The 15,906-nt window shown below is 39.1% G+C and overlaps 1 protein-coding gene across 3 annotated transcripts in view; it reads left to right on the top strand.

Annotated features, from left to right (window-relative positions):
* Window positions 1-15,906, top strand: part of NCOA2 (nuclear receptor coactivator 2) — a 187,320-nt gene that overhangs the window by 57,287 nt on the left and 114,127 nt on the right. For all 3 annotated transcript variants that reach the window (XM_014883510.2, XM_088176108.1, XM_088176102.1), the window contains exon 3: window positions 11,012-11,256. The gene's annotated coding sequence lies outside the window, so the exon portion shown is untranslated. The remainder of the gene's footprint in view (window positions 1-11,011; window positions 11,257-15,906) is intronic.

Genomic DNA, 15,906 nt, shown 5'->3' with positions numbered 1-15,906 from the left:
CAGTATTTCCAAAATATGCCATTAAATGTAATTGTTTTCTTTCTCAGTCTCAGCCTTTTCTCTTGATTATGCTTATTGCTTGTGACCATGAGCATCCTAGTGCATCTTTGGAGATGATTCACATAGATCCTGATGTGCTTATGTCCATATTTTAAAACAGAAGTAGATAAAGACTTTCAAGTGTTTTTTTGGCATTAGTGCAGATGTTCCTTGGGAAAACCCTGTCAAACCTCCTGACCTAATGTGTTGATATGGATGGTGTTAACTGAGCTCTGTACAGCCACTTTCTCCTGTTGTGCACTTACTTCTATTGCCTTTCCTTCTTCAGCTCTTCTAGCTCTGAGTGATTTTAGCACATCTCTGAGTAAGAACTCAAACCCAAATTGCCACTTTTCTAAGTGAGAGATTCTGAGCAAGTTTGGGGTTTTTTTTCCCTCTTATATATTTTAAAGACTGGTTTTAGAAAATCCACTCTACTTCATCTTAGTTAGACTATAACCTTTTTTTGGTCCAAATCCACTGCCAACTTTAAAATTAAAATGAAAGTGAACACTTCTAGTAAGTTTAAATATTTTGTGGTTTTTTAAATGTTATACTTAAATATATGTGTAATGACTGTTTAGTTTTGCCTCCCCTTTTTTCCTATTCCAAGCAAGCTCGTATGGTCAGGTATTTAAAAATAACTCCCTGAAAAAACTCCTGGAGTCATGTTTACTCACATAAAGCCCCAGCTGAGATGGGTCTAATGTTAAGCCATGGAAAGTGTTGGGCTGTGCTGCTTCTGCCTCTCCAGGGCCAAGCCTGCAGTGCTGTTTTGGTGATCCATGCTCGTGCCCATCCTCTGGTTCATCACAAGTTTTTCTGTGGCAGACACAATTACTTGACTTTCTTATCTTGTTTGTGACTCTGTCGCTTTGAAATAACTTGTCTTTCCAGCTGCTCAATGGCTCAGCAGCAACAGCCTTCCCTGTGCCATCACCCATAGCCTTCCCTGCCAGATCCCTGAGCACTCCTTTTCTGAAAAAAAGAATCTTCTTAAGGCTTCTGACACGCATGGACTATATTACTGACACATTTGATGCTTAGAATACTTAATTCAGGGCTGTAATGATGATATTAGTATACTTCCTCATCTTCAGGGCAGTGACTGCTACAGTTGCTGCTAATTGCTGTGGAGCTGGGGTGAGTGGAAGCCCCTGCAGGGACCCTTGTAGGACAATATTTGGAGGCACTTAAGCAGGATTCTCTTTTGGATTTAGTTATGTTGTGCACTTGTGTTTTCATACAGATTTCCTTTGTTTTCCATGAATCTGTTCTGACTAATCCTTTGGCCTGTATTTCATTAAAAGTGTTGACTGCAGAATGATGGTTTTGGTAATAGATGAAACAAAACTCTTCCTTTTTTCCTTTGCATGTGCATGTACAAAATAAAAAGTACAGCATGACCTTTTTTATTTGGTAATTGAGAAAGTGCTTGACTTTGTTAGGAAAGCCATAGTATTAAGAATACCAGTCACTAGTCTTTTTTGAATTACTGCCAGTATGATATATCAGTTCTCGCTCCCACTTATCCTCTTATTCAGTCCCCTTCCCATCCCCCACTGCTCCCTCCCTATTTTTAGTGGCAACACAAAGCTGTTCTGCTTCAAGCGAGGAACAAAGATTTGGGTTAGAGTTTTAATGTTTTATAGCAGATTTCTAAAATGCTAAATGAGCCATATTTGAGTATCATATTCCTAAAACAGTTCTAAATTGTTTCTGTGTTGCAGTAATGAATGCTGCATTTGTTTACTTCTAAAGTTTTTACTCCTTACCCTAAAACTATCAGCAAATTATGGTTGAAGTTTGAATCGTGGCAAACCTGTGTGTGAGGAGCACAGATTCCATTCTCCATATGAGAAATGGTTCTGTGTAACATTCCCTGTGCTCTCGTGAAAATTAAAATTCAGAGTCTCTGTGCTCCTGTGATCTGTAGACTGCATACTGAAGAGAGGAGTATTAAAGAAGGCTGTTTATGTGGTGGTGATAAAAATCACACGTACTTTCCGGTGACCTAAAGACTCTGCAGATTTTATTAAACTTTGAGAAAAATCATGTGCATGTGTGCATGTTTATTTGTCTTGATAAATACATGTAGCTTGCATGGAAAGGTGTTGTTAAGACTAGTAATGTTTACATATGTGTCAGATGTAAGATTACAAACTGAGTATGGAATGAAGACACTAGGCTTCTAGCATATGTGAAGCATATTGCATGTTTCACAACAGTTCTTTGGTTTAATGGTGAAATGATTATTTCCAGTACTTAATAATGTGGGAAACATTTGTGAATTACTGTGCAGTTCTTGTTACCTTAAAGAATGCAATAGGTAAAAATGCATTGCCAAAAGAATGAGACATTTCAAGAAAATGCTGTCAGTATAGAAAGATACAGAAGAATCTTAGCATAGCCAGGAATATTTCACTTGAATAAAGTAATTAATTATTTCTGTTTCACAGTCTGAGATTAAAGAGTTTTATGAGTGCTGTTATTCATAAACTTCTGCTATTAAAAATGTAAGAATGTGATGCTGGGTGTGTTTACTGAAAATTGAAGTTTTAATATATTTCCCTGGATATAATATAGTGTCCACCTGATTTGATGTGAGAAGTAGTTTTTTACAGGGCAGCACATTTTATTCAGTTTATCAAGGCCATCTAGCCATTCTTGTAGTTAAAAGTAAGTCAGTCATTCCACCCTCCTAGTTTTCTTCTATCTTGAAAGCCCCATCCTCTTTAAAAAAAGTTTGTTTTACTATCTCAGTTTGCCATCAGACCTTTCAGCTTAAGGCCTTGCCCTGTCTGTCCCCATGACAAATTCTGGATACTCTGCAATCACTGGTAAGGTGATGAAACTGTCACTTAAGCATAGATGCATGCAATGGAGCATGGAGCAATGGGCTATTAAAATTTACGTATTTATACAGCTTGCTTATCCACCATTGTAGGAGACCTCACTTTATATCTTTATGCAAAGCCCATGTGGGAAAAAAAAAAATCTAAAACAAATTTAATTTGGCACTGCCATTAGGGTTTTTTTTTTTTTCTTTCTGTGTTGAACTGTCAGTTCAGGTTTTTGCTTCCTTTTATAAAGGGTTGCACTAACACTTGCTGGAAGACACCAAAGTTTCATCTTTTGTGAAGCTGATACTGAGAACAGGTCATAAAGAATTATGGAATCTACACATGGCTGAATGGATCTGGGCTTTTACAAAGCAGGTTTGACACCCAGCCAGTTTTGGTCTCTGCAGACCTAATAAATGAAAGAGATTTTTCCACTGCCCTGTCACAGAAAACAAAAACGCAGCTTATTGAATTGGCTGTTCACTGCCAATCTAGGAAAAAAATTGTCATTTTCATGCCCTTTATAATAAAAGCAGTACTAATTAGTAGAAAGCACCTAACCCATCTTGCATGATTTTCATCTAGTATTTGAGGCTTTTAAAAATTCTTTTTTATACATATGATTGTGATAAGAACTTCAGAGAATTTTGAATGTTGTTAAACTTCAGCAATCAAATTACGTTTTTTCAGCCACCTCTTAAGCAGACAGGAGTTGTTACAAGAATCTCTTTCAGAGATATACTGTTGGTTTGCAAACTCCTTCTGACATCTATAAAGGCAAAACAGTCCTTTTCTTCTTTTAAAGTTCAAAATAAGCCTCTAATTGGTTTATAGGTCTTGGACTTAAGTTGATGGCACTTCTGTCTGTCTGGGATGCAGAAGGAAGACACGAGGGAAAGAGGGAGCCCCTTTGCATCTGGTTAGCAGGCCCAGCTCTGTAATTGCCTGGAGATGAAAGAACCATTTGATGGTGGCCGTTAACACCTTCCAGCATAATATCCCCAACTCCCTTCTGCACATCCTCCTAGAGCAGCTCAGAAAGTTGGCACTCTGATAGACCTAATCTCCTGGCCAGGAGGAAGATAGATGGGAATGAGGATTTGGGGTGTGTGGGAAGTGGGGTGAAAGAGGAAGTAGAAGAGATGTGAGGTAGGAAGCCCTGGTGTTACAGAAGGATGGTTTTACAAAACCTTTTGCAGTCTGTTAATAGAAATTGGAATCTGTCCTGCTGTCATGCTAGAGGAGAAATAGAGTTAGACATGCCAGCTGGCCACTTTTTAAAGAAAAAAATAATTTGCATCTAGAGGTGGTTGGTTTGCATGCTCAGCTGCCCTGTGCATGTGCAGTGGTATCAGCCACCAATGTGATGCAAGAGCTGGGAGTCTGCAGGGCCATGGACAGGCGTGTGCTCCAGTGTTTCCACGTGTCCCCTGCTGCTGGAGTGGCTACTCAGAAAACTGGAAAATGCAGTTGTTTCGTTTGCAGTCATTAAGATAGCAGTAAAACTGGCCTGCCTGGTTAGAAACCAGTCAGGTAGCAGTCATGTTAATGGCCCTTAGCTTCCCAAAAAGGGGCTGAAGGGAGGAGTAGGGCTCATGTGACTCAAGGAATGGATGAGGTGGGTCAATAGTCAGTGAAATAGAGGAGGACAGAAACGTGGCATGGGGGGGGGGGGTTCAGGGTGCTCTGAATAGGTGCAGTGAGCATGACTGATTATTGTAGCAAAGTGTGAAACTCTCTTTACCTCCTTTAATTTATGTGTAGTCAGAATTTCTTTGCACCTTACCTTGCATGAGAACATTACTTGGTGAAAGCTGGGGACTGCAGTTGCACTGAGCTGTAGGTATAGCAGCTTTTCAGCTTGATCTCATTTGCACTTACTGAACACTTGAAACAATTAAAATATTCTCTCTTCTTTTGAGAGATGCAGTTTAACTCCATTTGTGTTCAGCAGAAACAAAAGCAGTTTCCTTTTTTCTGGGGATATCTGCAGAAAAAATCCTGGAACCAAAGAAGATGAGTCACCAAGTTTAGTCATAACACTGGAACTAGTTTGATTTTCAGAAGAATTGAGTAGTCCTTCTGGGGCAGTTTTTTTAGAAATTAGAAATTATATATATATGTTATATATATGTTTTATATTTTTATATATAATGTATGTATATCTATATAAATGCATATGCATACAATTTTTCTTAGTTAAATGAGTAGATTTCTCTCATTTGAATCATGTGTTTAAATGCTGTATGTTCTTTTGTGACTCAGGAATTTGTAGGATTAATATATAATCATTCTCTGTTTCTGTGTTGTAACTGTCACTGGAGGTAAGTATTAAAACTATTTCTTGTTTGGGGAGATTGTGATAGAGAAGATATTCCTTCTTATGGGTATCATAGTGAGTTGATGGTGACTTGGCTTAAAGGGGGAAAAAAAACAGTGCTTGGCAAGAAATAAAAATAAAAAAGTGTAAAATCAGGCAGCACAAAATACTGAAGTTAGTGTTGATTTTTCTTCCCTGTTTGCTAAAAAGCTTACAAAAACTTTTGTAACTGCTGCATTGTGCAGTTTGAAGTGTATCCACCACTGGCTGAGAGAAGTTTGCTCACAAAAATAAATGGTCATGGTGTTTTCTGCTCCAAACCACAGTAATAAGAGGGAGATAACTTTGAAAGATTTGCTTTAGTACAGTACCAAAGCCAAATGTGTGCCAGGAGTCATCTTCACTTTGAGATATATCCTAAGAGCCACATCAGTGGCCAGAGAATATTACAGGTGTATATGCATTTATTCTGAGGACTTTTTATTAGCTTTCTATGCAAGATATCCTTGTGTCTGTGCTGGTACTCAGTTTTGCTTTCATAACTCTGATTTACTTTAAAAATAAGTTAAATCCCACGTTAAGTATATTACTTCTGATATTCATAAATCTGAGACTCAGGTATATTGTTTTGAAAACAACAGAATATAAGTAGATTTGTTTTAGTAGACAGCATATGGATTACATACTGCTATATACCTCTTTACTATTTGCTCTGTAGCTGTTTTGGCACTGTTGTTTATAGACCAAGGAAAACAAATTCTCTTACAGAGTACATGAAGTGAGGTGAACTTAAATGTTGGTCTCAGAGAAGCGCTCATGACATAACCAAACTTTAGTCAGTCAGAACAGTGCTTGAGGTGCTGGGAATTGCTGTGGATCCCAAGAAAAAGTTTGTGGACATGAGCTGATGTCCACAAAGCTGTGACACGTTGATCCTTTGCATCTGGTGTTTTCCTTAATACTTGCTAAAGAATTGAAAAGTCATTTGACCTGGGGAATATTTGACTGAAACTGAATTACCTTGAACTCGCAGTGGTGCTAGGGCAAGGGTTAACAGTAGGGGGCTGGTGTTGTGGGTGCTCCTTGTGCTTGACTTTGTTTCCGAGTGTGCTAGTTTAAAACCCAGTGGGAAAATTAAAGCCACTCAAACTGCCCCCTTTCCCCCACTCCCTTCTGGTAGTGGAGGAAACATTAGGAGAGATTATAAGATGGAATCACAATTTACTGCAATAACCACAGCAGTGTTAATAAAAGAATGTAATAAAGCGAGTGTTTTACCCACAAAAGAGTATTTACCACTGGACAAACCAAAACACTTCCTGAAGACAGTACTTGGTGCCAAAAGCAGAATGGTGACTGGCCCCACACTGAGCCATGTGGTGTGTGGGAAAACAAGGGCAGTGTGGCAGGGATGCTCCCAGCCTAACTCCCCCCCCAGCTGGGAAACAGTGGGAAAACAGACAAAACCTGGTGGGATGTGATGGGACCTTGAAACAGCCATGAGGACCCTACCTCTTGGCCTGACTCCTGGAGTGGGACTGGAAGGCTCAGTGGTTCTGGCCACATCTTGGGTTCCAGCTGCAGCTCCAGTGGCTGCTGTGGTTGCTGTGGCTGTGGCTTGGGGTCCATGTGGCTCCAGTGGGCTCCATTTTCTTTTGTCTTGGAGCAGCATCCAGGGCTCGCTGGTGCTGTGTTTCAGCACCAAACCAGAAATGCTGCGGTTCACAGGAGCAGGCAAGGGACTGCCTGTGACAGAGGGGACAAGGTCTGCCCAGCTGGCCCTGAAAGCTGCAAACCCTCCCTGAGTTCTGCTCCCAGCCTCAGTTTCCTCCTGCTGGAACCATGTTCCCGCCATGATGTGGGTGGTATGGGATTAAACAGCCCTAGAAACTCTCTGCCTTTTTTCTCTAATCAGGGCACCAAGGCAAATACTTTGTTTCATATGACAGTGAGACACAAAACTAAGGGATGTAGTACCACAGCAGTTGGAAGCTGCAGGTACTATTGTCAGTATTGGTAACTCACTTCTTTTTTTTTAATACTATGCCCTGAGTCAGTAAAATCAGTAGAATACAGGTAGAAGTTTATTCTTCCATTTTATTCTACTTTTCAATGTGGAGGCAAGCTGTGAGCAGCTGTCTGCAATGTATTGTGGAGCAGTAACCTTAATGTTTGGAGTCTGTTAATTTGCATAACCATAATGTTTTATACTGAACTCATTGTTTCATATTATTTGAACAGATTGAAATGAACGAGTAAACTACACTATACATATTGATCAATGCATGAAGTAGTTTTTGTGTTGGTGCTAGTATATAGGATTTTATAGTTATATTATAGAGTTCTTTGAGATATTTCTTGAAATTAAAAAGGAATCGTGATTTGGGGATTTTTGATGATTGAAAGTTTTAGTATTGTAGGAAATTATGTTCCATATAATGATTTAAAGAACAGCTTTCCTAACAGAATTTATAACAGAATTTGTTTTATTCATATAGAGAAGAATCCCTCACGAAAGGATGCCAGTGTTCTTGATCATAGCAAGCACACTGTTTGCATTGTAGTGTGGCTTTTGTGATAATTATATTAGCAATAAAAAGATGTTGAAGGTTTTCAGGGAATAATCTGTATTTCAAAAATGCTGGAAATGACTTTTAAAAATGGAATAAATAAAAACAATGAATTTATGGACTTGGATGAGTCTTTGCAGTTAGTTCAGCCAGCTGTATTAAGTCTTTGTAGGAATACATTGTTCTAAAGGAGCTTAGTCTTTAGATGTTTAGTTCACTGCTCTGAGCCTCACCTTTTTCTTGACATATATAACCAAGTGTTTATATATTCACAAATCTTATATAAATACATGCAATCCTAGAGCCTTTTCAAGCATATCCATTATCAGTGTTTTATGATTTGTTTTACATTAAAGCTTTCCTACTTGAGGTAGTGTTTTAGCCCATAAATATTGATTTTGATGACAGAATAATTAGGTTAGCTTATGTTAAACAAACACATAGCTTTTTTGGAGGTCTGCTGGATTTTAGACTAGTTTTTAGGAACACGATATACTGGTGTGTAGGAACAAAATCCATTGTAGTTGTTTACAGTTGAGAGACAACTAGCAGTGGCTGATACTTCTAAACATTTGGGCAATGCTGTATGAATTCAGATACTTTCCTTTTTCTTATCCGAAAACAGTCCTTTGCTGACAGCAAATATGTTACACTCTGCCAAATGAAATAGTGCATGAAATTCTGCTCTTGTTTTTTAAGCGAGAAGTTTTGTGTAGTTTCCATGATTGTACGTTGGAGTACTGACATTTCATTCAACCTAATTATATTTTTCATCTGAACTGTAACTAGTGATCAGATAATTATCCTGGCTTTAAAAAAATACATATAGCTAATATAGATGCTTGATAGCTAGTTTTTTTGCTAAATTGAATTAAAAATAGGATAAAAATAACTTATTAGTAATTTTGGAAAATGGAAGTGAGGTTTTAATGCTCATTTTGTTTTAGACATTGAAGTTGAAGCTTCTCATTTTATTTGCATAGGAATTAACATAATTGTTCTAGGAGTGTGCATGTGAGTCCCATACCTTTTGCCATAGTTGTTAAGAATTAGGTGCATCACATGTCTCTAGACTAAATATGATCTCACGGGAATGGCTAGTCATTCCTTAGGAATAATTATTTCTTACTGAAAAATAAATGTCATTGCATTTAATCTATGTCAGAATTAGCATCTGTCTGTGAGCATGGGAATGTTTTTATATTTTCCTGGTGTCCTCTTCTGGACCTTATTTGTACAGTATATTTACAAGAGCCATAAGGAAATTGTTGCCCTGTTTGCTCTTAAGAGCTCAGTATAAAAATCTGTAAATTGGACTTTGCTCTAAAAGAATATTATCTGTTCTGAGAGATTTTCCTTTTTCTTTTGTATCTATAGTCTTTCCTTTGTATATTACTTGACAGCATGCTGCATTTGTTTTTCATGCTGAGATAAATAACTAAATAGCTAAATAGAGAAAAGGAAAGAAGAAGCTTCCCAATATTTCATTTAAGAAGACTATTTTCACTCCAGGCAGGGGCAGGGGATCACAAGCAATAGTATTGTGTGAAGTTATCCTTCCCTTTTGTAACTTATACAGGGCTGCTCCTAATTTACTGCAAAGTAAAGTAAAATGGTTTTGCTTAAAATTATCTCTATTAGCTGTGTGTGACCTTCATCAGGAATGAAGCTAACCCATTTTACTTCAGGTCTTCCTGGCCTAGAAGTATTTTTTGAGCAGCTGCAGCTTTTCAGGCAGTCTTTGGTACCTCCAGGATGAAAACATCTGAAGAAATGCCGGCTGCACTGTGAGCTGTTCCTTGATGCTGTTTGTACATTACTTGTAGGCATGCAACGAAACTGGTTCTGAAGGCAAAGGCAGCTTGCATGGCATGGGGTTCACTGCAGCACTGTCCACACACAGCTGCTGCTCCTCAGTTGGACCACTCAGATGATAAGATTTACACAGTTCTTGTGTGAGTGAGCTGAATAAGTTAAGCTGTTATGGGCAGAAAGGAGATTGCCAGAAGTTGCAGTGAGGAAGGCTGCCTGCCTGGTCCTTCCCTGTATAGGATGCTCCTTGGAGTTTTTTTATAACTTTACAAAATGTTCGTCTTTGAGGCTAGGCAGTTGCTGCCAACTTAATTTTTCTTGCTGCCAAAATAATTTAGCTATCTGTGAGCTTATGTGGAAGAAGTTGTTTCTCATTGTAGATTTTTAAAAAACCCACAAATGAAACAAAAAAAACCCTAATCTTTTTTTGGAAATGCTCCGCATCCCTCCCTTTGAAACAGAGACGAGGAGTTAAAGTGTGGGAAGCGCTAGTGAAGGGCACTGTGGAAGAAGAGCTGATTACGAGTCACAGCTTTTCCTTTGTCAGCACTGCAAAATTCTCAGATCGAAACAAACTATAACTTTCTAAAGAAATGACAGATCTCACACGGTGCCTTGGGCATGTGAGAGCTGTGTGGCCTGGAAGAGGAGAGGGAAGCTGGGTTTGTACCCCAGTACCTGAGAGCCAGAGGCAAAGCCATGGGACAGTGACATGCATGGGACCCTAATGTGGTCCTGGCCCCAAAATGCCTTAGACTCTGAGCAGGGGAGACAGACGTGGTGGGAGAGTGAGAGTTAATATTGGGGAATGAAAGAAGAAGGAGGAGTCAAGGGGAGAGTGTGGCACTGCTAGCCAAGCTTGGAAGTGACTGAGCTAGGAGAGATGAAAATCCTTGGGGAGCAGGGTTAAGGAGAGACTTGGCAGGGGTGCTGAAGGTAGGAATGAAGAAGGACCAGAGCTTGAATCAACATGGGCCAGAGGATATGACTTGAGGAAAACAGGCAGAGAAGTTTGTTCTGGAAGGTCCAGAGATCTTGAATATTAAGTAAACACTCTTTGGTTTCAGTAGAAGCTCCTTGAGAATGTTTTCAGTCATCACCTATGGCTAATTTCCATGCAGAGAATCATTTCACTTTTGCAACCAATGTGATATTACTTTCCCACAAAAGCTGCACAGTACGCCTAAAGATTTCAAACCAACTGCTGTTTTTTTTATAGGTGTCAGTGTGACAATGTCTGATGTCTCAGTTTCTTACTTCTAGAAGTAGTGAAAGCAAACATTTTTCCAGTGTGGCAATGTCCAAGTCAAGGATTGTCAAAACTGAGCCTATTTTTGCAAATCTCTTTTGTTTGGCCCCTTGTGAGGAAGCCCCTCAATTTAATGGTATTAAATCCCATGCTGATGTGCTGGTTTTCTTCCCCGCAGGAGTCTCACTCTGTTCCATGCACAGGATGGACTTGCTCTGGGAATGAATCTGGTTGATGCATTGGAGAAGGCTGTTCTCTGGAGTACCCCTGCCTCACTTCCAGCAGAAGTCAGGACGTGTGTGGTGTACGAGGCAGGGGATTGCAGAAGGCAGGAGCCATTCTGGTGCTCTGTGCAGCTGCATGCTGCCCTGGCGAGTGGGACTCCCTTCCTGGCTGTGCTGCAGACTTCCTAGGTGATGCTAGGTAAGTTGCTCAATCCTAGTTTTTCTCATGTCTTTGCTCACTGTATCTTGCTTTCTTGTGCATGACTCGTGGTCTTTGGATCTTACTTGGAAAAGTACTGACCACTGTGACTGGGGGTGAGGCAGTGGGGGCTGAGTTTTGAAGGTGCTATGTAAAGCACAATGTAATGCTAAGTGCTCTGAAAAAATAAGGTCTGAGTTGTGCCAAACTGGAGACAAAGTTGTCTTCAGAACTGGAGAACCATTTTGACCCTGAAGCTGTCACTGCTTTAGTTAGGAAGCTAGGAATAACAGTTATTCTAAGTTAGGAGTAACAGAGTAGGGGTAGGACTAACCATTATGTTGATGGAACACTCAGCTGCAGCATTGAATTCACAAAGAAATCACTTGTTCCGTCTTCCAAAAAAAAGTTTGAGTAGTGTGCAGTAAATCAGGTATAGGACCATACTCCAAATGGCAAGAGTTAAACAGATTATTGTTTTGATTAGTGGTAATTTTGTAAGTTTTTGAATGGTGCAGAGGTGCTGTGGAAATGGTATGACATAACTGCGACGTATACCATGCCACAAAAGCAAACAAAGGCAAAGTTTAGGTTTTCTGAGACTCAGCTTCTGATATTTCCTCCTATGACTGCTTGCATCCATATTAGTTTTAGTGTAGACATTTGTGTCATGCAAGGTGATTTGGGGTGCACGAAGCATGGGTTTGTTTTTTTTCTGTCAACTCAGATAATATATGTAAATAAAATTAAAATTACTTGTAAATTCATCATTCATTGCAGCCACGTGACTCTTGTGCCTGGTTTTTGTATCAGATACTAAGTAGACAGTATTTGTAATGCCCACTGTCAGAATGGCTTGGAGTCAGAATTTCATCTGCATTTCCTCAGCATGGGGTTTGTATTTTCCCAGTATGATGTCCAGAGCTAGCTACAGTGCTGTTGTGATCAGTAGATAACAGAGAATTTTTTGGCCAAGGCATGGTTAAGCTAAATATTGTTTCAACTTAGCTAACCTGAATGCAAAATATCTGACATTAAATCAGGTTTTATGAATTAACCAAGAGCGAATCTTCAGTGCCTAGAAACATAGTGAGTGTGCTTGCCAGATAAGCTGTTACTCTCTATTGCAGGGAAGAGAGAGAGTAAAAAACTATTAAGGTTTTATAATGGCTGAATATTATATTAAATACACAGAGCAAGAATGTATGTTCCCCTTCCAGCCTGCTCACAGGGGATCTACTACATACGGCTCTGTGAAAGGCTGCACTAATGCTTTAGGTGTTGAGCAATATTTCTAAGTGCTGCTTTCTAAGAAAACATGAGGTATTTTTGTTTGACTACTGCTGTGCAGAGTGCAAGTCTTTCTTTAAATCTTTGAAAATAAACAAAAAAAAAGCAGTGGGGGTGGCGGGGACACAATCTGTATTTTATGAGCAGAAGTTAAAAATGAAATTATTTGCTTTATCTAGAGTATTGAGAGCTGTGTTGCAATTAGACTGATGCAATAGCACACATTACGAAAGGATTGTGCTGGAGGAAAGCATGGGACTGGAACAGCAGGGGTGTTGTGAGCCTGCAGGGCAGCACACTGGCACAGCTACACCGGGGAGATTATCAGCTAATGTGAGACAGGAACGCCAAGGAAAATAAAAACTCTGCCATTCCTGCATGTCCCATAAAACGGGGGGTGGGGGGAGAGAAGGAGGGTGACTTGGGTTTGTCAATGTGCCTACTTTATTTCAGTGTCACGTCTAATCCGGTGTGGAAAATGTTTTCTGTTATGTCAAAGAAAGAAGGAATGGAAATGGCAGCTAATTATGAGCTAATATACTTCGAATGCTGCTAATAAGAGTGGAATTTTACTCAGCTCACTCTTATTTCTACAATAGAAAGGCAAAATTTCTCTTGAGTAACTGAAACATCTGTTGAACAAATTGGTTCAATTTCATGAGTCTGTTGCTAATTCTGAAAAGTAGATGGTGTTTTATAAGATCAGTAGAGTCACGGGGTTAGAGCCTATATTCTTTACTTTTTTTACCATTATTAAAGTAGGTCATGTTTAAATGTTTTGTTTTTATGAATACAGTAATACTGTGGTTAATGTTTCTAGTATTTCAAGCTTTACCTTTGGTTTAATGAGTTTTCTTCACTGTTTTTAATCAGTATTACTAATAGTCTTTAAAGTTGTGGGTTTCCAGCTTTGTATCAAGTTCTTGGTAATTAAGTAGTTGAGCAGGTTTTACAAAAAATCCTCTTCAGTGAATTTCTATTTCTATTTCTTTATTTCTTCATTTTTTCCTGGTCTGTTTTACTTACGAAGTTTAAATATTAATAGAGTTTTAATTGCTTCTATGGCTGTTTTCTCATTTGGATTAATTCTTTGTAGATCTGCAGATGTGGAAAAATATTGTAGGTGACAAGGCAGTTTATGGCTTCACATGATAGATGCCTAAGAATGTCATAGAGTCAACAAGCTGATGTTATCTGAATAATAAGAGAAGAAAAAAGGGAGGAATTTAAAACAGTTTTTCCAAAATTTTGTTCCCATGTGTCAGAAATGTTTTAATTTAGTCTCATATACATACATGCATCTTAAAGTTCTCAGGAATATCTCTTAACACTATCATCACTGAAAGGAAATCACAAATGTAGTGCAGATCAAGTTAAGTTCTGTGTGCTTTACAGTTAAATATTACAAAATCAATGCAAGTTCTTCCTATGTACTACCTATAACTGGCTGTAATACTTTGGCATATTTGAAGGGAAAAGCTGGACTTTGAATTTAGACAGTGAATATATACTTTGTGCTACATAGATTACATGGAAAATACAAGACTGGGATTAACCATATGCATTCAGGGTGATTATAAGCTATGAAATTTTCAGCTTTGTGGTCCGGGTGTCTCTTCATAGAGTAGCTTAGTATATGAGGGGTGTGAAGGGAAGTTGATAATACTTTAAAATGTTACTTAAAAAGTAAAAGAAATTACCTGTTTATTACAGCTGGTTTTTAAGCTTTAATATTTGCTAATTATGTAGTAGTTTGTCTTCTTTAATTCAGAAGATAATGGAGGTATGAATAGGAGGGACAGCAGTGTGGGATACCATTGCTTTTGAGGGATTGCTGGGCTGAGGAGGAATGGAGATGCATACTCAAGTCTTCTGAATGTGCACGTGAGTACTGCCAGTGCAAAAAGCTGCCCTGCTGCAGATGAGATGTTGTGAACTCCCCGTTTTTTGGTTTTGTCCTTGGTGCAGCTCACTGAAGCTGCAGATGACGTTCATGAAATTAAGTGAGGGGAAAGTTTTGTGGCTGAAATCCTGTGCCAAGTCTTTTTGAAGTTCTATGCAGCAGCTGTGCTGTAGCTAAAGAAAGGCTTTCTTTGCCTCCATCATAACATCTGCATGGTCTTTAACAGCAGAATTGTTCCACTATGATGTGTCATTTAGCTAATCTGGGTTGCCTTCATTAAGTCCTTTTTATCTTTTCTGTATTAGAAATGCTCGCATTACTTTGGGGAAGTAAGTTTGCAGAGATCTGGACTTGAGCGTTTCTGTGTAGAAACAGTAGGCTTCAGTAAAAAAAAAAAAGTCAGAAGATGAGTGGAGACTTTGTAGCTCAGTGGGTCTCTTTAATCTGGGCAGCTGTAAATGGGCATCATGAATTGGATTTTTGTGTGTCCTCTCTTGTTTGGAGGTTAGGGGCTGAACGTGTGGCCAGTTTTTGTGTAGTTGCCACAGATGTGACATCATGGCAGCTGGGATTGGTCTGACAGCTTCCAGAAGTGTGGCTTGCACCCTCTGTGCTGAGGTGTTAGCCCTGCTCCCTTGTGCCAGTGCTGCAGCCACAGCTCTGGGCTGACCAGAGGACAGCTTGATGCATTTTTGGTTGAGTCACTTGGCTGGCCTTGACCTCTTTGAACTTCTTGACTGTGGAGTTGGACAAATGTCTCTGCTGCAGATGGCCTGGAAGAGAGGGATGGCAGGACCAGCCTCCTGTAATTGTAAATTGCTTTCAAAACCGTGCCTTGGTTGAGAAGGCAACCCAGGGAAGTGTTTTTAAGAAATGCCTGCTTGACTGTATACTGTGTTTACTTCTAAAGTTAAGTAGAGAGAAATCAATCAGTCAATCAATCAGGTATAATTGAATTTGAAATTTTAGCTTTAGTGTTTCTTCCAGTTGAAGATTTTTGCACAAGGACTTTTAGACTGAATTTTTATTTAGTCTTCTTACAGCATGAGACTAAGAGGTTTGTAATTGTTCACTCTGTTGAAGCTGGTAAGTTCTTAAAACTAAAGAGTGGGATCTAATGGTCTGAAATGTGAGGTTGTGGTCTTGGAGAGCGAAGCAGAGGTGGTTGAAATGCTGCCCCTTCTCTCTGTTATGGATTTCGAATATTATGACTGTAAATATCTTGGATTTATAGGGATACTTGACTCTCAAGCAGCATGTCTCAAACTAAATCTGGAGGAATACACTGTAAGTTAAATGGGGTGCTTGTGGGTTTTTTGGTAAGAAGTAACACATTTTATCGTCAGGAATTACTGGACATCCATTTGCTTTCTGGTTAAACAGTAGGATCAGTCTTCCTTCTGTAATCTCAAAGGAAAATGACTGTACTGGAAAAGCAAGAGTACTGATTTACGTAA

This window comes from Sturnus vulgaris, chromosome 1 (genome assembly GCF_052056855.1).
Source record: "Sturnus vulgaris isolate bStuVul1 chromosome 1, bStuVul1.hap1, whole genome shotgun sequence".
In the NCBI taxonomy this organism is placed as follows: Eukaryota; Metazoa; Chordata; class Aves; order Passeriformes; family Sturnidae; genus Sturnus; species Sturnus vulgaris.
The sequence above is the reverse complement of the archived record's forward strand: the minus strand, read 5'-3'. Positions and strand labels throughout refer to the sequence as shown.